This window comes from Haemorhous mexicanus, chromosome 5 (assembly GCF_027477595.1).
Source record: "Haemorhous mexicanus isolate bHaeMex1 chromosome 5, bHaeMex1.pri, whole genome shotgun sequence".
NCBI classification, from domain to species: domain Eukaryota; kingdom Metazoa; phylum Chordata; class Aves; order Passeriformes; family Fringillidae; genus Haemorhous; species Haemorhous mexicanus.
In genome coordinates this window covers 50,506,129-50,532,878 of record NC_082345.1, presented here as the reverse complement: position 1 = coordinate 50,532,878, position 26,750 = coordinate 50,506,129, and the positions used below count along the sequence as shown (strand labels likewise).

Below are 26,750 nucleotides of genomic sequence, written 5' to 3'. Positions count from 1 at the left end.
AGGAAACGCCTTCAGATCCCCTGATAACAAACCATAGTTATTTCAAAAGGAATTACCCCCTCTCCCCTGCTTTGTTTTTATCTTATCCTACAAGCCCCTCCCAGTACAAGTTTATTTCTCTTCTGTGGGCTGTCAAGGTCGTCAAGGAAAGGGCCATGTGTTTTGCAGAGTTGCTGAAGTTCAGATGATTCATGAACTAGAGAGAGTTTGAAGTCAGAATGGACCATTAGATCATCAAGTCTGACTTCCTACAATATCATAGACTATAAAATTTCAGACAGTTACCTTATTATTGAACCCAAACACTTACAGCTGATTGAAGAATAAATTCTGTTTCAGCTAAAACAATTGTTTCATGACACACTTTCTTTCTCTGTACTAGATTAAAAAGCTCTCTAGAGCACCAGATATTTTCTCTCTGTGAAGGTATGCTGTAATTAAGCAATTTCTCAAATATCTTTTTGATAAGGTAAACAGACTGATGTTAAATATTTCACTGCAAGGCAATTTTCAAGCTCTTAAATCACTTTCATAATCGTTTCTGGCACCATCTCTAATTTTCAAAAAGGTTTTTTCTTTTAGATGTGGCCAGAAGAAACATCAGCTGAAATTCAGTCTGTTTACCAATGCAGTAAAAAGAAGAAAAATTCACATATTTGCTGACATTTGGTTGCTTGTACATCTAGCACAGTCCTTTTATCTGTTGAATAGCATACTGAGTTTTCTCCTGTCAGGAAAAAAAATAATAAAAAATTATAGGAGGGGTTGTGACCAAGTGGTACAAGCAAGTATCAGCAAAACTTGGCAATAACAGCAAACCTTAACTATCTGGTCATCTTTTTGGAAAGGAGACAGCAAGATACAGGCTATCCAAATATGTGTGAGCAACCATTCTTAGTACAGAAACTGAGGAAAACACTCAAAGCAAAAAAATGTTTGAGATTATAGTTCAACCTTCAACTCACTGGAACTGTGAGAATGGAGGGCACCTTGGTTGAAACAAACCACAACATAAGAGAATTCCCAGTTCTAAGAACAGGAAGGAAAAGGGAGGCTGGGAGAATAAAGTCAATGACGATTACAGAAAAGGACTTGGATGCACTGGTGGCCAGGATCCTGTAAAAGGTAACTCGAAGGGAAGAAGAAAGAGTTCAATAGAGATCACAGCTCCATCAAGAAGTAACATTTACAGCATAAGAGCAAACAAAGTCAACATGGAAAAAGGCTACATCATAAGCTCTTCAAGGGTCTGCAACTTCAGGAAAGTAGAGGTCCATGAACAGAAGTAGGTGAGAGAGAAAAACATGACAGTACAGGGATAAAGTCAAGAGGGCAAAAAACAGAAAGTGAAATATAACTTAAAAAAAAAATTAGTAGCAAAAAAGCATTTTTTACATTCTTGAACAGTAATAGGAAAATTCAAGACAGAGCTGATCAGGCTATTTGCAGAAGAATCAGACATATATTTTGCTTAGCCTTTAATGTAAGAGACAAATACAATCTGATCACTAAAACTTATGACAAAAGGCACAAAAAATTAAGAGTAAAACAGGGAAACCAGATGACGAGACACTGCAATGAGTTAGATGCTGTTGGATGAGTTCAGCCCCACACCAAGCTTATTTATGTTAGGTAAAAACACAATGTTGGCCCGTATTTCCAATGTTGGCCAGTATTTCCAATGCCTGACTGCACTGAAATGTTACTTGTCTGTCATCTATATCTACTCAAAAACAAATCAGTGAAATTTTTAGAGTTTAAGTTATCTTTATTTTTGAAATTTATTCTTAACTCCAATCAAACCAGTGACTAATGTCTTTGCCCATTATTAGCATAAACAGCTGCATTACCTCAATAAGGAAGACATTTAGCTACAGAGCAAGGGACTCTAAGACAAATAATTGAAACTCCCTCACTGGCATCAGCAACTTTTCAGAACTCTAAAGAATAGACAGAGCTCCAGAAAAATCAAGAAGGAAAAATACAGTCCCTACCATAAAAAGCTGAAAAAAGAGGAGGCAAGAAATGATAAATTTTTTAATTAATTTCAGTTTCTGAAATATTTTTAAGAAAACCAAGACCAACAAGACCTTATCTTTTTCTTTACAACAAGAAAATAAATACCTGTCAATACAGTTTTGTCATAACCAAAATTTGGCAAGCCAATTAAATTTCTCCATCAGTAGAAAAAATAGTTTTTTAACAGGAAAGAAGCAGTGGATGACACATAAAAAGAAGGGGATGACTCATAAAAAGAAACTAAGGAAACAAAGACTAAATTAAACTATTTTTAGGCTAATACAAAATGTGTTCAAAAATTTGATATAGAGACTGAGAATAAAGGATGGATACTATGAATGGGGCTCAATAGGGGTCTATCCTGGTTTGGTGTGTTTTCTTTTATAACTTGGATGGTGAAATGTCATTCATATAGAAACTGTACTTTTAAAATTATCAGATGATGCTAAGTTTGAGAAAGACAGAAACGCTGTCATCAGAAAAACTGGTCTTTCCTCCATGGGATACACTAAAAGTAATAGGAAGTACATTTAAAGATGTACACACATGAAAATATATTTTAACCATTTTGAGGAGCTTTTAGAAACCATGAGTTCATTCTGAAGTAGGAGAACTCACAATTACACCAAACCCTTTTTAAAACACATAATCACTTGAATGCATGGTGTCACAGAGCAACACAAGCTCGTTCCATGTGCTGTGCTTAGACCTATGTTTTGAAATATATCCCATTCTCTCCCAGTCTTTGTCTTTTCAACTCTGCTTGAAGTGAGACATAATGGAGAGCCACAGACACATCCTGAAAGGCGTCAGCTGCTCGGATCTGACCACCCTACCCTTTGAACACATTGCACTACCAGCTGTTGGTGATTCTTGGTCATAATTGCTAGGACAGAGTAAGCCAGCACTACCACCAATATTTGAGTACTCCTGGCATAACTAACAGGATATTTTAACTTGATATTATCTGTGAATTTTCTTGGAACATATGGACATCTCACTCCTCCCACCCATGTGGCTGAATGCAGCCTTTGTGAAAGCCTGCCCAGACATGAGGGCTTCAGGTTACCCTCACCTTCTACTCCTGCTACTGTAGTCCCTCTGTTCCCATCGTTATTGCAGGTCCCCTTTAAGAATGGAAAGCCACAATGAGGCCTCTCCAGAACCTTCCTTCTCCAGGCTGAACAACCCCAGCTCCCTCAGCCTTTCCTCACAGCACAGGTGTTCCATTCCTCTGGTCATTTTTGTGGCCCTCTTCTGGACCAGCCCACATCCTTCCTGTGTTGAGGACCCTAGAGCTGGATGCAGTACTCCAGCTGGTGTCTTATGTGTTCCCCACAAAGCTACCAGACATGGTCCAGATGGGCCATGTGCCAGGACAGCCTGCACGAGTAGATACAGCTACTGCAATTGTGCTGAAATAACCAAGCAAAATCACTGGTGCATTAGAGGCCCATGAGAAAAATGTATGGACAATGGGCTCATGCCCATTAATTGAGGCAGCATAGAATACACTGAATGAAAGGTGACTGTTTGCTTTTAATGCAATGAGAAGTGTATGTATTTGGCTAATAAAATAAAAATTAGTAGAAAATATACTTTTCAGGAATGTACAATAGAAAATTTTAAAAATATGTTAAGCAAATACACTACTGAAGAATTTAGTCAAGGAATCTCAAAAGACAAGAATAAATATATAAATTTATTTTTTAAAAAAAAAAAAAGAAGCTACTGAGACCTAGACGTATAATATTTGTTATTCCTTTTCACTGAAGTAAAATATCAGCAAAAGCACAAAGTGAAACTAAATGGCTTCCTATTTTCTTGCATATTGAATTAAAGATGCTCTTTACCTTCTAAGGTCAAATTGCTTCTTTGTATTTCCATAATCTGATTCTATCCTGATTGTCTATTTGATATTTAACAGATCATGCTACACAAGCAGAGAAAAAAACATTTCTCAATGCACAGGGTGTGAAGGTATTAAAAACTACTGCTTCTGGATTTCATATCCAGAGGTTTCCTAGAAGCCCTCCATTAGTCTGTCCATCTTTGATGCAGATGTAGTGTGGTCAAGCTAATGCCGCTATTGAAACCTAGAATTTTGCATTTCTCAAATGAAAACAAAAATGCAAAAAAGTCCAAATATTGCACCTACAGGAGGTTTTTTGCATTTAATTTCCCAGGTTCCTTTTAGGGAAAAAAAAAGGGAAAAAGTCCTTAAGGCAATATAAGCACTTAATCCAACTCAAATACTAAAGAGGACATAACCTTTTAAATCATCTTAAATATTTACGATGCCATAAGCTCTTAAACTTCCTGGAATACTTAGCCTTCCTTAAAACCTCACAGTACTCAAAGTCCCTTGAGCAACGTAAGCACCTAAACTACTTCAAATCCTTTCAAAGGACACAACCTTTAAACCAACGTTGTGTCTAATTTTTAGAAATATTTGTTTCTTCAGGCACAATTCTGCCTGGTTTTGTCCACAAATCATGTAACTATTCAAGTTACTATTCACATGCCTCCGTTGACACAATGCTTCCATCAGATGGAAGGCCTATGCATAGAAGATATAAAGCACCCTGCCAACACTGGGAAAGTCAATGCAAGTAATGGAAAAGATTCCCTTGGTTCTAAAGCTGGCCAGCTTCAACTTCACAGAGGTAGAAGTAATAGAAACACAAGTCAGTCACCAAAGCCTTTGCAGTATCTTGTTCATATCTTTACATGATGCCTGTCAGTGACTCAAACTAGGTTCATTATATTTCCCCACTAGCTTAGGATAACAATCAAGAAATTGCAAAAAATTGACATCTTCAACCACAGCAGCAAACATGATCTCTGTGTGGGAACCCAGCAGTAGGTCCTAAGAATAGAGCCAGAATGCAAGCCACATTTAAGAAGTACTCAGCTAACAGGTTACAACCACACACTACTTCAGGACTTCAGTTCTTCCGAATGCTGTCACTTCCCTATTCATTTTCTAACCTGATTTATCTTTTTAACAAGTGTTTGGTGAACTTAAGTCACCCTGCTTCTTTCCTCCATAACCCTTTAAGATAGGTCTGGAGTGAGCAGAAAAACATTTCAGGGTAAAGAGACCTCACACACACAAGTGTGAGAGGAAAATTCTCTTTCCAGAATTTCCTAGTTCAGGCTTTCAGTATTTCCTATAGCCTAGGAAAGGAATCATATGTGTTCCACTTTAAGGATTTTACTTTTGATTACGTGAGTGACCAGAACATTAAGTGAAACTTAGTGACATTTTTGCAATAAATTAATTGAGAAAAATTATAGATTATTGATTCTTTAAATTTTTAATTTCACATGACAAGGAGTAAATAGTAGATCAGTCAGGTTGTTTGTCCATGGGAAGCAAACAGAGATATCCATCTTCAGACCACACTTGAAAACACATTTGCCAGACTTCTGCATGGCAAGCAAGGTTACTGAATCTGCAAATATTTTAAAATTCTTTTTATACTAATCATATGCCATGCCAATAAAAGTGCTTTATCCATCAATGAGTAAAATATTTGAAATATGCAGCTCAACATTAACAAATTTACTGTTATGCTGACATTTCAAAATCTTGAAAATCTGTTTAGGACTGCCCCTACAGCTCTATAAGGCAATGGCCTAAGAATTTTGAAGAGTCCGTGTTTATGCTGAGCCTGGTGAGCAACTACAATGTTGTGCAAAACACTACAAAGTCCACTTGACCATTTTTTTAAATTTAATTTTTACCTTGATCATCATATCAGTGAAACTAGTTGGTGTTAAATATTGAATGCCTCATCCCATAGTGGCTGGTCTAACTCTACTGAGAGTGAATGGGCATTTCATAACTAATGCTCTCCTGTCATCCGATTGATCTCAAACTGGTTTCCCTAAATTGTTACCAAACATTCTTACTCTCCTTTTCTTTAGTATCTTTTTGCATACATTTACAAACAGCCTATTTCCTTACATCCCATGCTTTCCAGTTCCATCCATGAGCATGAGAAATGCAAAAAGTTTTCAGCTGTTTACATGAGTGCAATCATATAAAAAATAATGCTAAAATGAGTGGAAGCTTAAATTGTTAAACAGCAGGCTACAATATGCTGGCTTTTCATAAACATAGTAACAAAGTATTTTGATGTTTAGTTTTGGCACCGGTGGCACTTCTGAAGCATCATTTTACTAATTCTCAGCAAGCTATAAAAGTAACGACTGGCTGAGCTTGAAGAGCACAGGAACGGGTAAGTCACTGTCTCAACACATGGTGCTATGGGAACAGGATATTGGCTGATGGGCCAAGAGCAGAGACTTTGGTAGCCAAGAGCTCATAAATCATGTTTAAATGCCCAATGAAGACCTACAGTCACATACACACCCACACACAACTTATTGCAATACAGAAAACTATAGAAGATTACAATGAAAAGATTATCAAGTTTGGCTTCAGTATTAACTTCCCTTTTTTCTCCTAACTATTGATAAACAAGGTACAACTTCACCACTGATTTTTTTTTAATCATATAACCATAGAAATGGGAGTTGAAAATTACAGCCCTCCACTGGTTATCTAGTTCTCCTGTTTAAGATATCTGTTCAAAGTCTCCCTTAGAAATTTGAATAAAGAAGATGAGATTACCTTCTTTAAATGATAGTTTCAATCACATCCTTTAAATGATAGTTTCAATGGAAACAGACTAGGTGAAAACAGCTTTTCCTTCAGCACAGCTTTAAACACACAAAATGAAAATATCCCACTGGTCATAGAAGTACATGTGATTATGAGAAAACATTTGAATTACAGAAGAGATCCCTACAATTACAGACTCTAACCTACTATCTGAGCAAAAAGTGGAAATATTATATTACTCAGAGACATGAAAGGGTGGGTTTTTTTTAGACGTATTTATGACAAGGATCCCCATGGTCTTTTTTATAACGAAGAAAACATCAGCATTAAGAAATAGTAGAGCCCAACAAAAATAACCTTGCACAATAGAACAGCTGGAGCTGAACACGTTACGCACATGTGGCATGTGCTTCAAGAGACTTAACTTTGTACTACTGCATAGGTTTGGTCCATTCTTCAAACACTTGCCCTTGTTTAGCCATCATCAGGAAGGTTCAATGGGAGGCTAGTCCATCCTGATATTTTTCCTGATTTGAACTAAAATACTGAGATGCTGCAGAAGCCAATTAATACTAAGAAGGCAATCATTCTTGTTCTAGGTATAAGACCACATTATTTTTGTTTTTCATGGCTAATTTCTCTTGCTGTGGCAGATTTATATATTTTCTTTCTTTAGACAAGTATTTTCAGCCATATGCAGGAAGTCAGCTTCATAAGCCAACTCAAGAACAGAAGCAACTCATTTGCAGACAATGAAGAGCTTTGTAATTTAGCTGTAGGGCTTCAAAATGAATTTCTCCAAAGACACAGGAGGTCTCAACTTCATATACCCAAAGGCTTCTATTTCATCATGAATTGTAGAGGACTTTACAGTAATGTATGCATGTTAGGGGATTTAGAATGACAAACTTCCACATGCATGCATCAACATATTGCAAAATCAATTAAAATTTATCTAGAAAAATGTGATCAATCACTGATTTTTGCAGGTGAAAACTTAGAAGTACACCCTGTGCTAACACAGGGCTGGGGATTGCTCATATGAGTGCACAGTTTCAGACAGTCCATCTGGAGCCCATGACCCCCATGTTTAATATTTTCATCAGAAACGAGAACTGAGAGATATTAACCTCTTGGGGGAAGGTTGATGACCTTGATTCTGCTCTCAAGAATGTCTCAGAAACCATTTATTGTATCTCGCAAAAATACAGGTATAAGATGCACCCTGAGAATCAAAATACCATTTCACTGCTCCACTGAAGAGTTCTTTCTCCCTAAAATACCTGATGACAGACCATTTTTTCCCCTGGGCTAAGATACCAGCTAAAACTCTGATTCTTTCTCTGTCAGAGTAAAATTAGGGGAAGGAGGTGGAGAGAAAGGGGATCAAATTTTAGTTTTATTCCACTGATGCTGCCGCCTGTCAGTAAAAGATGAAGGGCTGAAATCCCATCAGTCTGGATTTGCAGATCTGAGGATGAAGAATTAGTATTTTTCTGTTTTTGCAGAAAACTCCTTGATGTATGGCTCCATTATTGAATGTTAACAGCTTCGGTTTAAATTACAAATTAGGTTCTATTAGCATAACCCGTACTTGGTTTCTATTTAAAAATACGATTTTCGCCAAAATTGTGTCAGTTGAGAACCTACATGTTTTCATTTGTGGCTACAGATAAAGGAGAGAAGCAATTTTATATTTCACTAACTCAAAATATGAGGTTTAGAATGGAAAAATATTAAAGAACACTTTTAAGGTATTATTGGTATCTCCTTCAATAGGAGGGACAAGAGGTGAATTACTGGTCCTTAGGAATAATGTACCAAAGGCAGCCATAAACAGGCAGCAGTGCTGAAGGGGCAAAACCCAAAGTGTCTTTAATAACTGTCTCTCAAAAAAATTTTTTTAAATATGATTATTTTAAAAACCCTAAATTGCATAGTGGAGTAACTGTTTAATTAGCTGTGGTTTCCACCATGTGTGTTTTCATCAAAACACACTATATAGCAGATGGTTTTTCTGCTCCTTTACTTTTCAACTATAGTGTTTGTGTCTTGCCCTTAAAAGTTGTTTTCGTCTAATGCATCTCCTACCAATGGTTTTAACACATAAAAATATGCTGCTTTTCTGACATACACATGCATCAGCATATCAGAACTTATGAAATTGTTACAATGACTGTTGGCCAGGTTCCAACTGCACTGTTTGCACAGTGTTGTCTTCTGCAAAATTACATAGCGCTTCAAGCTGTACAACAGCAGAGATCCAGCAGCCTGAGCCAACTATCACTGCAAACAGCCAGGCTGTTTGGGATGATTTTGGTGTTGGAATGCTTATGCTGGAGTTACTGTTTGCCCAGACTAAGTCAATCTGTTTCTCTATGCCCCATGAGCTCCATGTGGAAAATACTGACACTTCCTGAATTACCTGTGTGGAGCAAAGGTACAGTCACCAACTTACCATGAAAATGAGATGGTATTTCTGCATTCAACCCACCCAAGTCTTAGCATGGTCTCACAGGGGGCTAAGATCATACTAATTCATTGATGTCTTCTGTGAAGTTCTGTGAAATCCTCAGATGCAGTGTATTATTAATATTATTGCATGTTATGACTTATGCCCCAAAGTATCTCCCCATGCTTTGTAAGCTGTATACAAGAACTCCTTCATTACCACCCAAATCCCTCTACCTCTGAAGTGTAACAACGCAGCTGTCTGCCAACAGACAGTAATTCTTTAAAAACATTTACTGATCTTCTGTGAAGAATATTCTCTTCCATTAAAAATGTATGGTTCACACCATTTCCAGTTCCTGAGCAGCTCAATGCCTGGGAACTGTAACTGCATGCAGGACACCAGACTCCATAAAATCGTCATTTTAGCAAAAGGCATCTGCTTAGCTGGCATCCTTGTTTAGCCTATCACCCAGCTTTCACACACTTATACCACAGGAAAGATCTCTCAAATCAAAGCAATATGACTCTTCCTCTCACAAAGTAGAAAATGAATGAAATTGACAGTCAGAATGGCATAAGGTCCAATCAATTGATACTCTCAACCAATTCAAATTAGATTCCAATTTGGAATCTAATCCAAAATCCTCTAGAGAAGAGTGACCTTATATAGGCTGAAGAAATTAAGATATGCTGCCAAAACTTTCCTTTTCTCTCTTGTTTGTCAGCAACTTAAGACAAGATGCATAGCACATAGGTAGTTTTAGAACAATCAACACATATTTATACTTTCTAAAAATGTCTGACACAGTCAAACCATCTCTCCCTTTTTCCCTATTTGAAACTTCAGGTTGCTTTTAAATTTTGAGTCAGAATAACAGTGTGAAAGGAACTTGATTCCCTTTCTGCATGGAATGGGATTGAGCCCATGTGAAATTTTCTATTATTAAAAAGCCCCTGCTGACTTAGGTGCCTATGCTGTGGAAAATACTTGTTCTGTTAACTTTGATGCAGTCATTAATGTGTTTCTTGAACAGATACTCCTCAGGTTTCTACACTCAGATTCATTCACTGAACCAGATATTCTCAGATTGTTGGATCTCCTCAGTTTAACCCTCGAACAGGGTCAGGACAAAGTGTCATAAAATGTGCAGTTCAATAAAAATAGGCACAGTTCTTCAGTACTCAAACATCCACTGTTTAGTGGCACCTTGGCTGAACTGCCCTTTTCATTTTCTCAGAACGAGTGTCTTTTGGGTTTTTTTGTGATAAAGCATAAAATTCCATTCAAAACTAAACATTCTTAAAGTTGCAGAAGAATGGGAATAATACAAACCCCACCCAAATAAATTCAGACAATCTTAAAGGCTTGAAAAAAAAATAAAGCCTATAAAACTTGTTTCGACTACAAAGAGACAGCTTGCCAGCTTTGGTGAAGCTTTGTGTATTTACCAGTGAGAATCTTGGCCAGCAAGTACTGATGTAACAGTGTTTCTAAGGGAAATATTTTGTTCTTGTTTAGAACACATAACTTAGCGATACTGCGATATAAACATTGGTCAGTGTTATTTTGTGCAAATATTAGAAGGAGCAGACAGAGAAAGAGAAAGTAACTACAAATTACTAACACGAGGTTGTCTCCATTCTCTAAGAACTTTCTTTAGGCCAATTTGAAACACTCTTTTAAAAAAAACTCTTTAAAAAAAGTGCTTCCTCAGCCAAATGTAGATTCCAGGAATCAGAACTTGCTGCAGATTTAAGCTATAATACATGCATGCTGCTACTATGCAATACTGAATAAATGTACCACTTTAAATAACAGTGAAAGGATGGAAACTAAATGAAATATACACCTCTGCTACAAAATGTAATATTCAAAGCAAAATTATGTATAAGAGAAAAATTTATACACCCCAATAAGGGTTAGTCAGTCACCCATGAGTGGAAGTACAGAAACAGTGCTTACCGTGAGCAGTCCTGTGCATTTCTGAACAACAGTACAAGTATAACTGAGACCATCTTTGCAGCATATTCAACTGTTGCCCTTAGTCTCATCACAGTGATGTTAAAACAGTGTATGAAATAAGTCTAGGTAAGACTAGCCTTTCCAGGTAATATTTCAAATACATGACAATTAGTCATAAAAAGACATCTGATAATAGATTACGCCACAATTTCTATGTCATATGCCCACATTTTAGCTAAAAAGCAAACAGAGCCAGCATAGATTACTTCTAATGCCTTTTAGACATATTCAACTATTCCTTGGCAAGAAAGTGCTCCCCACATACAGCCCTTACCCAGGAGAAGTGGGCCTGAAGAACGTGCTATGTTATCTTGGGTTAGCCAATGTAGTTGCCATTAATCAAGTATAGACAATAGTTTAAATTACTAAGGAAATCTAAAACACTTCAATACAAATGTAAAAAAGCATTTCATCACAATCTCATTTAATAAAACATTATCAAAATTAGTTGATAGTAGAGGAAATTATTTCAAATTGGAAAGCCACCTAAATTCTTGCTCTTAAATTAATGTAAAGTGCATATTTGTCTGTTATATTAGCACCAGATTTTTTCAATTTTCTGTTGCAAGCTAAAAAGGCAACAATGCCAGAATCTCATGATACATCCCTTTTATTACCTTACTAGAAATTAAGTAATGACATAAACTTATAACATTTGCTTTTCTTAACCTAGAACCCAAATATCAGAAAATACTCAAAATTTATTGATACTTCATAGTTAATATTAAAATGGCATTTGAAGTTCATTGTTTTAATGGTTACATACAGTATTTAAGAGATAAGGAAAATTTCCTTTTAATAAGCTTGTACATATCACCTTAACCATAAAGGAAACAAATTTTAAATAATTTTGTTTATTGATGTGAAAGTAGGATGTTTTTGCGAATGTCAGTGACAACATTTCTGCCTTTTAAGTCTCAGATTATGTCACATGAGAAGGAAAGTATCTGTCTTAATATTTAACAGAAAAGTTAAAAGTCTAAATTTGTACCAGTCACCTTAGGTTGCTTTTATTGTGAGTGACAAGAAACAGGCATCTCTAAAGAAGGAATTGTCTTATCTAAAGACAGAAATAGAAAGAGGCTATGGGAATCCTCCCCTGGAAGTCTCCATCTCTCTTCACTGACTAAAGAAGCCTATGGTGACCAGCTCAGATTTTTACCACCTATAGGTTTAGATGGCTAACATCACGAGAAATTAATCCCATTCTTGACATCCTTCTCAAATAGCATTTGGAAAAAGTAAGCATAAAATACAGAAAACCAGAATTACCAACAAGCGTAAGAATCAAAATACACTGTCCCAGAAAAATTAAAAAAACAAGACCCTTTTGTGAAAATAGCAGGGGATCTGTAAATTTGAAATGTCATACAGCGTTTGATCTCATAGCCAGGACAGACTCAGTCATTTCTAGAAGATTAGGAATATACAAGGACTATTTTCAGAATATGCTGACAAAGTAATATGCCTCTTCTGTATATGAGTAAGCAGCAATTTTCAAAAGCTTATAATTCAGTGCAATAAGGACAGACTTTCAGAGGCATGGCAAAAGACACATCTTATAACCCATTAAAGCTTCCCTTTCAAATTCCAAGTCCTTGCTCAAAAGCAAAGAAGAGGTCACAGACCTTTTTTTAGAATGTTTTTTAGGAATGATACACCCATCTCAGAGAAACTTTTGCAAAGACACTCAGGCTATAGCAAAACTGTGGGCAGAACATGTCTGCCAAATTAATCAAAGTTAAAATTCAAGGAAGCTGACATTTGAAGAGGAGAGTTCCTTGCTCCTAGGTATTTCAAAACACAAGGAAGCCCCTCAATCACACATTCATAGAAGATAGAAGGCTATGTTGTGAAGTCTCCCTGTACGTTTGCCCAGTTTTTATATGTTTACACTGGCATCCTCTTTAAGTTTAGACTGTCCCAGAATGGCCATTTGCAAGTAAATGAAAATGGAGCTTATATTGAAATTCTTCGGACACTTTATAGGTCTCATTGATCTCTAAAAAACTTCAGGAAGACAGCTGTTTCTATTGTGGATTAATGGAGCTCACCTGCAAGAGTTTGTACCTAGTTAGGAGGGCTTTTTTCCCTAAGCACAAAATGATACTAAAAATGTATTATTCTTGCCATGGAACAAGTGAAAAAGATGCTATTCTTAAACATCTAAAATCCCCATCATGTGACTGTTCACATCACGTGAAACCTGGTGCTAATTCAAAGCTAAAAGATAATTTCACAGGCTTCAGTGTGATTTTCATAGTTACAGCAACAAGTCTTTAAATATAACTTAACACATTTTAGAAAGCTTGCAAATTCTGCCATGTCTCATTTTTGCCAAAACTTAAGTAAAATACTAAACTGAATAACTAAATATTTCAAAAATAGAATTTTTTTTAAACTATTGTCATAAAAAAAAAAATAGCAGAATATTTCTGATTTTTCTTACCTATAAATACCCCCAAAATCACAGAATAGCTGAGATTAGGAGGGACCTCAGAAGCTCATTGAATCTAAACCTCTGATCAAGCAGGGTCAGATGCAGCAGGCTGCTTGTCCATTTGGGTTTAGAGTATCTCCATGGATGGGGATTCCAACCTCTTTGGGCAAGCTTCTCCAATGTTTGACCGTCCTCAAGATAAGGAAGTTTTTTTATACTATTTTTCAATGGAAACATAATTTAATAATCTGTATGCAGACTGTACCCACTGCCTGTCATCCTGTCACCAGGTGTCAATGACAGAAGTCTAGCTCTGTCTTCTTTACATCCTCCCATCTGGTATTTACTGTGAGAATGAAATGTTACTTAGCATTTCACTGTTCAGGAGACAAGGATCTTGAGCCTAAATTAGTCCAACCACTAACCATTCGGTATCGCCCAACCTACATGTCATGTTTGGCGCTACACAAAATTAGGCTACCATTTTCAGAATTCAGAAATTATGTATGTATGTATGAATTATACAGCATCATGCCTGCACTACAAATCATGACATGGCACCTGCTTACTTGCTAACCACTTATGACCATTTACTGCTTTTGGAGACCAGAATTTTAATTTACAAAGGACACAAAAGACAGCACTATCACAGTATAAAATGCACAACAAAACAGTAGTTCCCCATTAGATAGTAAGTAAGGGTGCCTCACATATTTTTAAACTCTTATAAATGGCAAAGCACTAAAAATATCTGTAAGGTCTAAGACTATTGCTCAACAAGGAATTTAAGCAGCAGAAACTAGCACAGCTGCTATCATGTGCTCCTGCACACTTTTGGCTGCTAATTCCCACTCACATCACCCTTTGTACCAGTGACAGCCCTTGGACAGCCATATGGGAGAAGGCTGGGATAAACCCAACTGAAAACAAAACCAAACAAATAATTGGCTATTTTCAGTCTGATCCATTCTCCAAATTTACAAACAGCTACACATGCTGAGTGAAGGAGAATGACAATATGGGGAGGAGAAAAGAAGTTGGCACTGCATCCTTCAGAGACGTGCCAGGTTAAAGTATTCATTGAACATTCAGGCTGAAGCTAAGCAGTGAACACAAGCTACTCAGCGAGTAATACTGCATTCCTTAGGCACTGCTTTCAGGATGAGATGGACTGGCCTCTGGAGATGCCTGCCCCTCTCCTGAGGATAAGCAGAATCTAGAACAACTGAGATACAGATACTTAGTCTCTACGTATCTAAATTGACCAATATCTAGATGAGTAGAAAATGGTAGAAAACCAAATTTTTGATTCTTACAGCACTTCAATCCCATTAACAACTGCCATTTGGAAAAAAAAATGTAGCATAGCTTACCATCACACTGACATCAAAAGGGTATGTATTTTCTGCATGGTCCACAATTTTTTTTCCTAAACCATATTTTACATCTATAAGCAATATGTTTCTGTGATGGGGTACTGTATACCTCCCACAGGGGTATAAATCCACAGTAGAAACATAGTCACAGCTCAGTTATAAATCACTTACATTTCTTCAGAGTCACTTTGTCACTTTGCTGTGCTGTGGGAAGGTCTTTTCCTTGTTGCTCAACTGGTCCTCCTTCCAAAAGTGTCTGTCACGTCTATGGCAGATGAGGACAACAGGTCCTTAACTTTCACTTGAAGTTATCTAAGGGTAAAAAGAGGAAGGAACACATTAAGTGCAAGCATCCAAATTGTGTTTTATTGCAAGGTATTACACCCATCTCTTTAAAACACACTTCAGTGTCAACCTTTTGCACATGTATTGCACACCTAGGAAAAAATCCCACATTTTTCACATCTTTCTTTCTTTGTATGAGACATGGAAAGTAGTCACTACTCCTAGAGCAGTCGCCTGCTTCACTTCTGAGATTCATAATAACAAGACTGTATTTCTTTGAAAAAGCAAGTGTACAAGTTAAAAGATTACTTCACGTTATTGATTATTTATTTTGTACCACAAAGACATTGTGAATACTTTTGGCTGGGCTCAAGAAGGAAATCACAATTCGTTGAGCATAGGTTCATTATGAACCATCCTGCCTAGCCAGTATTGATAAACATTCTAATCTGAATCCTCTGTTAAACAAAAGAGCTCTCTATTGCACTACATTTTACTGCTCAGAAAGTGAGACCTGGGGCTTATGATAGATAGGTCTCATTGAAATTTCTTCATGAAAACATAAAACTCACCACTCCATCAGAGTCAAATCTGTAAATTAAATGCTAAAAATTATTTAGAAAACAATAAAAGACAAAGCGTAACATGTCATTTGCCACTTACTAATCCCTCTCTTGAAAAGCGTGCTCCCCTCTCTTGCCCAGCACAGAACACAAAAAACCAGAACTAACTAGCACAGGTTCAAAGGAGAAAAGATACAAGATCAAAGCTTAAAACAGTTTCCATATATGAAGAAGAATTCAGTATGCCACCAATATCCAGACTGGAGAGAAGCTGACTTAACGAAGGGCATGATAGAAAACAACAGAAGTCTGAAGATGGAAAGACTGCACAGACATCGTATGTTCCCTGTCCTTTGAACTCAAGAACTACCTCATAAAAGCCAAGTTCAGAAGAAAAATGGGAGTTTCTTCTCCACAAATTGTGTGACAGAACTGTGAACTTCTTCCCAAGAATGCTGTTTATGCAAGGAGGCTTCGTAAGTCAAGAGGAAGGTGGAGGCATCCTCGGAAGACAGCCATCACTGGAGACAGATGACAGACTAAGACAACCACTGGTCTGAACCAGGATGACCACTCCTATCTCCTTGTATATTCACTTATGTTAGTGCTAATTCCACAAATTTTATATCCATTTTATCTATTCACCACTCACAGTAATGAGAATTACTGCATTAGGTACACAGGAGTCTAGTCTTAGTTGCATTTGAAGTACAGCCTAGATCCTTTTGAACACCAAAGTGAAATCCCATGGTTCTCTGTACTTTACTATATGCTTAACAAATTTGATTGATTTTTCCAAAACACCATCACCACTGGAAAAAAAAATCAAATCAAATGAGGTAGCAAAGTCTTACTGTAAAGCAGCAGTAGCCTTCCTCCCCCTGGTCCACAGTCCCAAAGCAGCCAGGGCAGAGGGCTACAAAGCAAGGTTCTGCTTCTCAAGTTGTTCGCTGGTCTCATGGGTTTGAGTCTAACTCCATCCACATGTTCCCACTCAGTTCAACACTTATATAAATGCAGGTCAGCATCTCTATTTCCCAAGTTTCATCTCAAAGTAAACCTTAAAAATCATATACTCTGTATTCCAATATCTTCTCTTTTGCTTTAATCTCTAGGATACAGCAGTGTTTCTGATTTATTTTGGGTAAGTGCAGATCAATTAAAATTCCTTCAGGGAAGCCTTCTGAACCAGCAGAAAGTGAATGACTGTCATCAGGAACAAACACTTTTCCTGTCATGGACTGGCATGTCACACTTTTGAGCAAAAACTATGTTAATTAATTCTATCCTTACCTACCAGGTGTACCAAAGGAATATACCCAGTCCTTTCTGCTGTCTTACTAGATACAGATCTTTGTGTCTGTGAACCAAGTATCCTTATATGTAGAGAGCTGTGCATTGACACATTATATGAAGCAGCCTGTACTAGCACAAAAAAAACCACAGCAGGACAGAAATAACTTTGTTCAGACATCAGTATGCAACCAAAATTCCTTCTGCAAGATGCATAAATTAATACCTTCAAATATCACCCAAAACTCAGACATTTTCCAGTATATCTACATACATACCTATTCATTAACACTCTTTTTAGACCCTACAGTGAGGAATGTGTATAACTCACACTTTTTTGGTCAGTTTGAAATACTGGATCAAAGTACATTTACTGTTCAATCTATCCCTCTCTCTGAAAAGGAAGAGTCTGCTACAATGTTTACTGTTCTATTTGCTCCTGCAGCTTAAATGGCTTCACGGAGGATGAAAGGAAGTTCACCATACAGCATGCTAATGATCAAAGACTCGTGCACCACTGGCCTATAGCAACATTTTAGGCTACCTCTCTCTTCTATTATTTGTCCAGCTTTTCTGTTTAGCATGTTAAGGGTAGGAATACAACCAGACAGCTCAAAAGGTATTCAAGGTCTGTTTGATATCCTTCACATCACTTTGATACTAACTATAAATCAGAGCAAGCTGTACCAAACAAGAACCAAATGTTTTAGCATTGATATATGAGCAAAGACAAGCTTCTCGAAAAATGACAAAATTTAGAGACATGGGTTCCAGGCATACTACAGAAGGTAAAATACTATTGCAGGAGAAACCTATTGAAAACAATTTGATAGTAGCAATAACAATTCAGAATTATCATCACCACTACTTAAACACCAAGAAAAAACCACACGAGAACAGGTGGCTACCTAATGGTTGTCAAATAAAAGTATTGGTTTTTACTCTTTCCACATGGGGCTTCCAGTAACCATCAACAAGTTTACAAAATCTTCCCATGACTATCATCTTGAGTATCTCAAACAATTGCACATAAAGGGGGAAAAGTTGATATGAAATTATACCTATCAAGCATTAGAAATCAACTGCAGTCCCAAAAAATTGTGTCAACTATGAATGCTTTCTTTTCAACCACTTGTTACATAATCTCACTTGAAGGTTAAATAAGCATTCATGCCTGCTTTAAAAATTTATTTCATATACTCCTTAATTCAATTATACCTGGTAGAAATCCACTTATATCAAAGATACATGAAGAAGTTTTTACATGAAGAATTTCTTAGATTATGGGGTTTTTTTATTTCTGAAACAGCACAGTGATACAAGCAACCTGCAATTTTAAAGACTCAAATATATTTCAGAGTACACACATATTAATTTGGGATACTAAAAGCAACGCTTGCAGGATCACACCATTCCCATAAATTACCTAAGACACAAAGCAAAAGCTACATATCATAACGTGATCTTATTAGCCTAACAGTTACAGGACTTTTTAGAAATTCATAAATATACAGCTGCATTACAAAGCCATCCCAAATAAGCTGATAAAATACTTGATCTCTTGACTGTCGCATATTTTTAGAGTTGCTAAAGAAAAATCTGTTAAAGAAAAAAAGTATTTCAGGACTGTACAAGGAATTTCTTAATTCTTTTAGGTTTATTATGATACAAAACTTCATTTCTGTAGATAAGTATCCTATTAATTTTACTTTCAATACCTATAGCCTGTTTGGTGTAACTAAGTAAAAAACCAGAGGAGGATGTGGCCTGATATCATAGTATACAAAATCAAGGACTAGATTGGAGTTTTGATTTTTTTTTGCTTTAAGATTGAACAATATTTACTCTCATTTCTAACTGTATAGACTGCCTAATGCAGTATAACAATCCTGTGTCTTTAGGACCATGTTTATATAAAAGCCTTTACCCAGATATCTTATCTCAAAAAACATAAACTCACAAAATAATTACTGTTTTGCTAATAAATGACAAAATTATTTTCAAGAAAGATGTATTAAAACAGTGACAAAAGATATAAATATACCTGTACTGAAGTCCCTTCCAGCTGATCTGTTGTATCACTGTCCTGGAAACAAGACAGCGAGTAAACAAGAGAAAACCATGATGTAAATAATTAAAGCAATAAAGGTGTTACTTAATAATTAGAGTAATAAAATTTAATAATTAAAGTAATAAAGGAGCAAATTTCTCCAAATGTTGTGCTATTAAACTGAATGAAATTGTTTGGTTTGTCTGCAATTTAAGAAACCTCATTATCCTATGATCAAAAAAAACCCCCAGTGCTTCAGAACCATCAAGTTAGCAGTACTTCCCTTCTCCTACATAACAAAAAAAGAAAGGTAGGACAAATTATGTATCTACAGCTAAAAGGGTCTTTCTACTATGATTCAGTGCCATGAAGATAATCAAAAATCTTCCTTATGTTTTTATATAGCTCTCCAGCAAGACCTGAAAAAACATGCTAAAATTTGCAATATTTTAAAATCTATTCCTCTCATCAGTTCTATACCAAATTCTTCAAATCTTCTGGATTTGGCTTATCATTAAGATTCAGAATAATATTCCTCATTTCTCTTGCAGATTTAGTCAATACTTATTTAAAATATATCGACCAGAAATACAACCTTAAACTGAATTGCAAGAGGATAGAATGGCATGAAAGCAAAAGAAAGACTTATGTCTAAATAATTCCTTGCATGGCTACCTGTACACCTTCCCGAAGGAAATGATAAATAAGAGATGGATGAGAACAGACACACACTGACTAGCCCTACCAGGCAATCTACCTGCCAAGATATAATGCTGGATTTGGGACAAACACATGTAATTCTTGGTAAATTGCTGTTAAACTAAAATCCAAGCTTGGGAAGGTTTAATAGATAGTGGTAAATTTTTATAGTACTTCTTGTGGCAAATATGTCTGGGAATATTTACTACAGTCATCACCAGTGGGAAAAGTGCCACCTCCTTTCCCCCATGTTCCTTCCAGCTCTATCTGCCCTTCTCTTTCTGACATCAGGCTGTCATTCAGCACAGGGACATGCAGGAGGAGCTGAAGAAATGAATATTGAGTGTTCAGTGTGATTCCAGACAAGGAGCATCACAGACAATTCAGCCCATCAGGGTTATGCAATCGATACCAACACAACAAAATGTGATGGTAGCAGGAATTCAAGTTTGGTTTTTAATCAACCTCATTGCTAACTAGTTTGGATCTCTGTCACTTGAGAGAAGGCTACTCATTAATGTCCAGTACTATTATGGTGCTGCAGCACTCCTGTAATACTGGCAGGAGTGTAAAAGGTTTCTGCAGAGATAAAGATGTAAGAAATTCCATAAAATTCCATTTGGCTTTTTTCCCCTCTATTTCTCCTTTTTCTCTTTATTTTCTCTCCCACTACCCCTTTTGCTGAAAGCACTGTCCCCCTGTACAGCTCTGTGAGGAACACAACACGTGCCTGGAGCCAGCAGGGACAGGAAGACAAGAGGCGAGCAGTCAGTGACAGCCGGGATCCCTCCTTGTCACCTGAGGCGACGCCAGAACGCGATGGGCTTAGGCAGGATGGAGCGAGAGCCAGCCATGCTGAAGTCAGAGGCACAAGGGCATGAGGTTTTAAAAACAGATTATGGGTGATGAAACTCTGAACACTGTGGCAGGTCAGACAACAGGAGCATATGTTTATTTGAGGGGATGATTTACATTGTTATGCAGAAAAAGGTAGGGTTTAACTAAAAATGTGAACATGTCTGTCTGTGCTTGATCTCATAGACCTATTTGCTTCTGAGTGCTTTAAATAGGATGACATCCTTGGGATATCTTGAAATTCAAAATTTTAATTCTGAACTTTGTCAGATTGGGACATAAATAAATATTCACTTACACTAGAGTTTTCTAGGAGAATTAGATATATTTTATTGCCACCATTTTATTGACTGGCATATATTCCTCTCACAAAGCAGTGCAAATCACTTTTTTGAGTAACTGCGTACCTCATTTCACACATACAGAGTGTACAGCAGTCTGGAGGTAAAAGTAAAATTTCTAGAAAATGCAGCAGCACAATGACTTAAACCACTCTAATCTGGAGCCAAAGCAGCCATGACTTCCCAAACCTTCAGCACCACCTGCAGACTCTCACTCCTCCCTTGTGCTGACTTCAAAACAGTCCTGCAAAACAAGTGAACAACTTTTGACCAAAACACGGTCACCCTTGCTAGGGCAAGAGAGGACTGAGGAGAGGTAACATGGATAAGGTGAACAATTGTGATGTGGCACAGCTCACTCTGCTGTGGAAGCTCAGCCTGTGTGTCTGGAGGGTAGACTGACAAACATTTCTTCCAGTGGCAGAGGCAGGACCAGTACCACCTCACCCTTCGCAGCAGTTGCCACTGAGCCATGCCAAGGAAAGCATGCCTGGAGCTATATGATCAGCCACACTGAGAAACTAATCTAGATTAAAAGTAAACTGGCTAAATAAAAGCTGCTTTCAAACTCATGGAATCCACCAGACCCACAAAACACTGCATGAACACTTTTAGAGGGATAGCAATGAGGAGGAGGAGGAACCAAAAGATGCTTAAGCCAATCCTACAGCTAAAAAAGCGTTTGCCACCCCATGATCTGATTAGCCCATGGAGTCCACAGTCAAAAGCTATGAGATATCACTGCAGCCTAGCAAGCACCCTCATCCCAGATGCCTCCCCCTCCACTCCTCTCAAGCCCACAAAGACACACTCAAAAGAAGTGTAAAGACCCACACTGCAAATGAGATGGAAGTGCAGTCCTCGGGGCACAGGTGTGGGCTCTGTCACAAGGACAGGCTGCAGAAGGGAGCAAGGACTATGGCATTAACACTTAGCAGCTGCTGGGTTTAATTTACATGTCTTAGAGAACTGGGGCCCATTATTAGAGTGGATGTACACCGGCCTGCCATGCTTTGGTTTATTATCATTACGTCTGTACGTAGGTAAGGACACACTTATGTTCAATAGCCTAAACAGTCCATCGTTAGTATTTATATCACAAACTGAAAACTAAATCCAAGTTTGTTTTTTGACCTTAAGATTGAACAACTTTTTTAAATTTCCAAAAGGAAACCCTAAATTTTACTTTATAACCCTTTCCATTTTGATGATATTTAATTCTTACAATGCATTTATCACATTTTTCCAAATGACATGGCTGTACTGAATCTAATATGAAGTACCTAACTTACATATACATCATCTACATCATTTAGAGCACACATAAATTGTGGTCCATCATTCTATTAAATTATTTTCCACTTTTTAATAGTTTTGTTTAATAGATGCAGGAAGGCACTCATTAAATTAAACCTTAATATGAGCTACCAGTTTGTAAACAGAGCAGCAAAGTATGGCATGAAGGAATTCACAGTTCAAGAAATTCTGGGGTTTATATTTAATAATTTTACATTTGCTTATATATTAATTTTCCACACAATTAAAAACAAATAATTAAAAAAACACTTAGAGAAAATGAGGGGAAATACCTTATCTGCATTTCTCTTCCAATTCCATTCGGACAACAGTATTTCCTAAATGCAGCCTATTCACTGCTGGATATGTAATTACCTTCAGTTCATAGTCTAGACGTTAATTCTTTCGTAGTATTTAAGACTCCTTGTAACATGCTTGCTGCTTTAAGTAAGCAAGGCTAAATCTTGACCAGATAAATTAGCGAAGAATGCAATAAAAGCTGCAATAAAAGAACTTTATCCTCCAAACCTTCAAGTTGCTGCTAAATGAGATTTCTTTGAAATGCAGATCAGTTGAACTAGATTAGTGAATTTTAGCTCCTGTCAACATCATAACAAAATACAAATACAATTGTTCACTGGCCTTATCTCCATGCTTCCATCTGCTGCCTTGTTATTTACTTTCCTTGATTTACTATGCAGATCTAAATAAGACACATCAAGGAGGGCTTACAACACAATGGCTTCTTAAGCTTTACATCAAGGTATTTGAAACTGAAGCCCTGAAAGGGCTGCCATCAAAGACATATCTCTAATGAACTTCCATATCAGAGAGGTTTGGTATTTAATACTGCTGTGAAAAGAAAAAGCTACAAATCAGAATGGCCTATGAAGGAAAATGTCTGCAAATCTTGATGAGATTAGCACCTACCAGAATTAATATCCCAATAAAAATGATATCTGGTTCACTCAAGAGTTAAAATTCCAACCTTTGCAAAAATAATGCCTAGTGTCAGAATGGGAAAACTCAGCTGACAAGGTTGAAAGGTCGGGGGGTATTCTTTTTTCTCCACAAAATGTTCAAAAAGCATTTTTGCTGGTGGCGTGATTAAAATACTGTTGACAAACTAGCCATGGAATGAAGTAATTAACAGGCGACAGCGCTACTGTGGTACTTTCTGCAACAGTGGAATTTTACAGTATCTTTAAAAAAATTAGCAGCAAAGTCACGGAAAAATAACATAATCTAGAATGACAGCATGCAACAATTCTTCATCAATTTTACTATTTCCCTTTTCTCCCCCACAGCAATCTATGGCAGTGCAGGATAAAATCTTCTGTCAGTTTGCTTAAAAAAAACATCCTTAAGTGCCATTTCTATTACATGCGACAGCCCTACTTGTGAAATGCAATAAACAAAGAAGTTTCCTCCTCATGATTTAAACTCTCTTTACATACCTGATAGATTAAACAAATATAAACATCTTAGAGTTTCCAAAGCTCAGGCATAACCTTGTTAAGTAAACCCCCAGTTCTTGTAGTGTGCTGCCATTTGACAGGAATTTTTTTTTGCTGGGCATTGAAGTACATAAACAAGTGATACTTTTCTTTCTTAAGAAAACATTTCAATCATTTATGTTCTTCTATAGCAAGGGAAGATCCCACAAGCGTGTTCTGTACTGTGGATCAATCAGCTCCAAACCAAAGTAGACATGTTGTATGCTCCAGTGCCTGGAAATCATGCTGCAGGCTCACCAGATGATGAAAACAGAGGTATGCAGTGTAGGGGAGCCCCACATGGCACACGCTGGCTTCTGGGCATGTCAAACTTCACAACTACCCTACAGTCAATGACAGCAAACACCTTCCCTTTACTTCTTGCCTCCAAACATGTACTTGTCTTTCTACCCTCCTTCCAAATTGCAGGCAGTCTTCCAGAAACAAAGCCCCCAAATAGAAGCAGCATCCCAGGGCTGCACTGCAGAAACCACAGTTGCCTTCTTGCTGTGTTTCACTTTGAACAGGATATGTTCCTGGCTTACTTATGGCCAAGAGAGACCACTACTTTTCCTTGTTTAATGAAACGACAAAACAACAGATTTGCATACGTAGAAGCAGGTGCTGTAACAGGTTTGAGGACTCTTGACCTAAAGCATGTAAAATGATTTATCAGCAACAGCTGCCCCTAAGGTATTTGGGCTCTGATGGACAGTCAAAACTTCACCATCTGCACCGCCGTGTGTTAAAAATGACAGTCTGAATTAAAAGCTGGTCAACAAATCTCATATAACTAATGCCTTCCATATCCTCATCCATATGTTGAATTCCCAAGACACACAACACTTGGATTATCTATTATAAATACCAGCCTTTGAATCTAAATAAAATAAGACAATCTAGAAAGATGTGAAAATAAGTGTGTAGCAGTAGATACCTATTCACAATAAAACTTTGAATGTACATACATTTGAAATGCTTCTACAATTTCACATCACGATATAAATATTTATTCTTTCAAAGTAGCAATAGATGTCTTTTCAGAATTAAATAGTAGCTATAAACATCTATATAGGCTAATATAGGGCCTTTCTTAAATGTCCTGACAAAAAACTGATGGACAGCAAAACATCTCACAGCATCTGAGTGTTCTCTGCACAGTGAAGGTATCCCAGGGTAGTGAGGTTTGCACTCTGTGTTCTGATTTTTCCTTGTGAAGGGGAAATGCATTTTTTTCCCCCAGACCAGAGGAGGGAACCTGAGAGTCTGAATATGACCCTCCGGTGAACACAGTGACTTGTTCTGGAGCTATGTTAGCAGAAGGTAGCACCATATGCCCCGAGCCCCAACTTGGATGCTCTTTCTGCAGTTTAATGTGCTTGTCAAAAGATGTTAAAATCACAGATTTACTTTCTCTGGATGTATTTTATTATTGTAAAAAGCAAAAAGGAAGGCAAGTACAATGTATTATGACTATATAGACTAGCATCCAAAATGTGCTTCCTTCAGTTAAAACCGCAAGACCTTTTTTTATCAGTGAACACTTTCTGATGCATTTAACATTACAGCTATCTTGTGCTTGATATCAATCAAACAGTTACTGTAACTCTAAATGATTATAAACTATATTCTAAACTTCAGTGTAAATAATTTTCTTTCTCATACAAATGAGTGAAAATACAGCTCATTATCTGGAGATGAGTGAAAATTACCAAACTTTGCTCCACTGAAATTCACTGAACTATTAATTATTTCATTTTAAAGACTCAGAACAACAGATATCTTACCAACGTAATATAGGCAAGAAAATTACTAAAATAAAAAACTAATCCATGAAGCACATACTAGAAGCAAATCTAAAGTAACTAAAAATGTGCTTCATAGCATTTCTAAAGATAACTAAAAAAGTGGTGGCACACATTTCCTTCAGCTCATATTCTGGCCTTTAGTTTTTAGAAGAAAAACAACACTTTTTTAAAATATATATTTATGCAAATAGAAATATATATTTTGCTGGCATTGCTGAAAGACAGGAGGTAGTTTTTTCTCAAGTAAACAGTCAAATTATCTTTCAGAATTTGGTAAGATTCAAATATCTTTCAAACAGTTACAATTTCTTGCAAAAACAATGAAGATTTGAAAAAAAGAAGTCTGATTTATTTACTTGCTAGGTTGCAACTGTCTGTTGAGAGATACAGTGATCCCCTCAAGAGCATAAATATTTAGACAAATTTTAAAATGTGTATTAAATACTTGACAGAAGGTATTTACATGACAGCCCAGAGCTTAAGCAATCTGATATGAAATATTTCCCCATAAAACAAAGTCAAGTTAGAAAAAAAGTGCAGCTCAGCCACATAAAGAGGCTTGAGATTAAAACCATAAGCATTTGGAAAGAGATTAGCCATATAAGTGTTTGCGTCAAAATTGTGATAACCTTCATCCTACCTCCCAATTCACTGGATCCTATGTATGAGTTGATGAGAACAGAAGATGAGCAGCCCACAGCATTCACTGGGTGTCTTCTCTGGCTGAGCTGTTTAATTGGCTGCTCGTTATCTGCTGCCCTCTGCTCCCGGCGGTGCCGCACGCCGGGCGGGCAGCGAGGCCCCGGCTGGGCAGGGATGCCCGGCTCACCCTGCCATGGGCAAGGCCAGGGGCTGGGCTAGGAAGCTCAGCTGCCTCAACTACACTGCAGGGTGGTGTCCAAGAGAGACAGAGACTGGTGAAAGGTGGAAATGGAAACAAGCCTTGCAGATTTTGGTGGTACTGAACAAAAGACTTTTCTAAGACCAGCTATTTTGTCGCAGACCTTGGCAGTAACACACACATTCATCAAGGACAAGTCTAAACCACCACCAGGACTCAGGAGAACTCTCCCTCCCTCCACAAAGACCATGAAGAGTGAGACTTAGGACCCCAACATG

The 26,750-nt window shown here is 37.2% G+C and overlaps 1 protein-coding gene across 3 annotated transcripts in view; it reads right to left on the bottom strand.

Moving 5' to 3' along the window:
- The window catches only part of FOXP2 (forkhead box P2), a 405,613-nt gene that overhangs the window by 328,391 nt on the left and 50,472 nt on the right, over positions 1 to 26,750 (bottom strand). For all 3 annotated transcript variants that reach the window (XM_059847131.1, XM_059847129.1, XM_059847125.1), the window contains exon 2: positions 15,117 to 15,257. The gene's annotated coding sequence lies outside the window, so the exon portion shown is untranslated. The remainder of the gene's footprint in view (positions 1 to 15,116; positions 15,258 to 26,750) is intronic.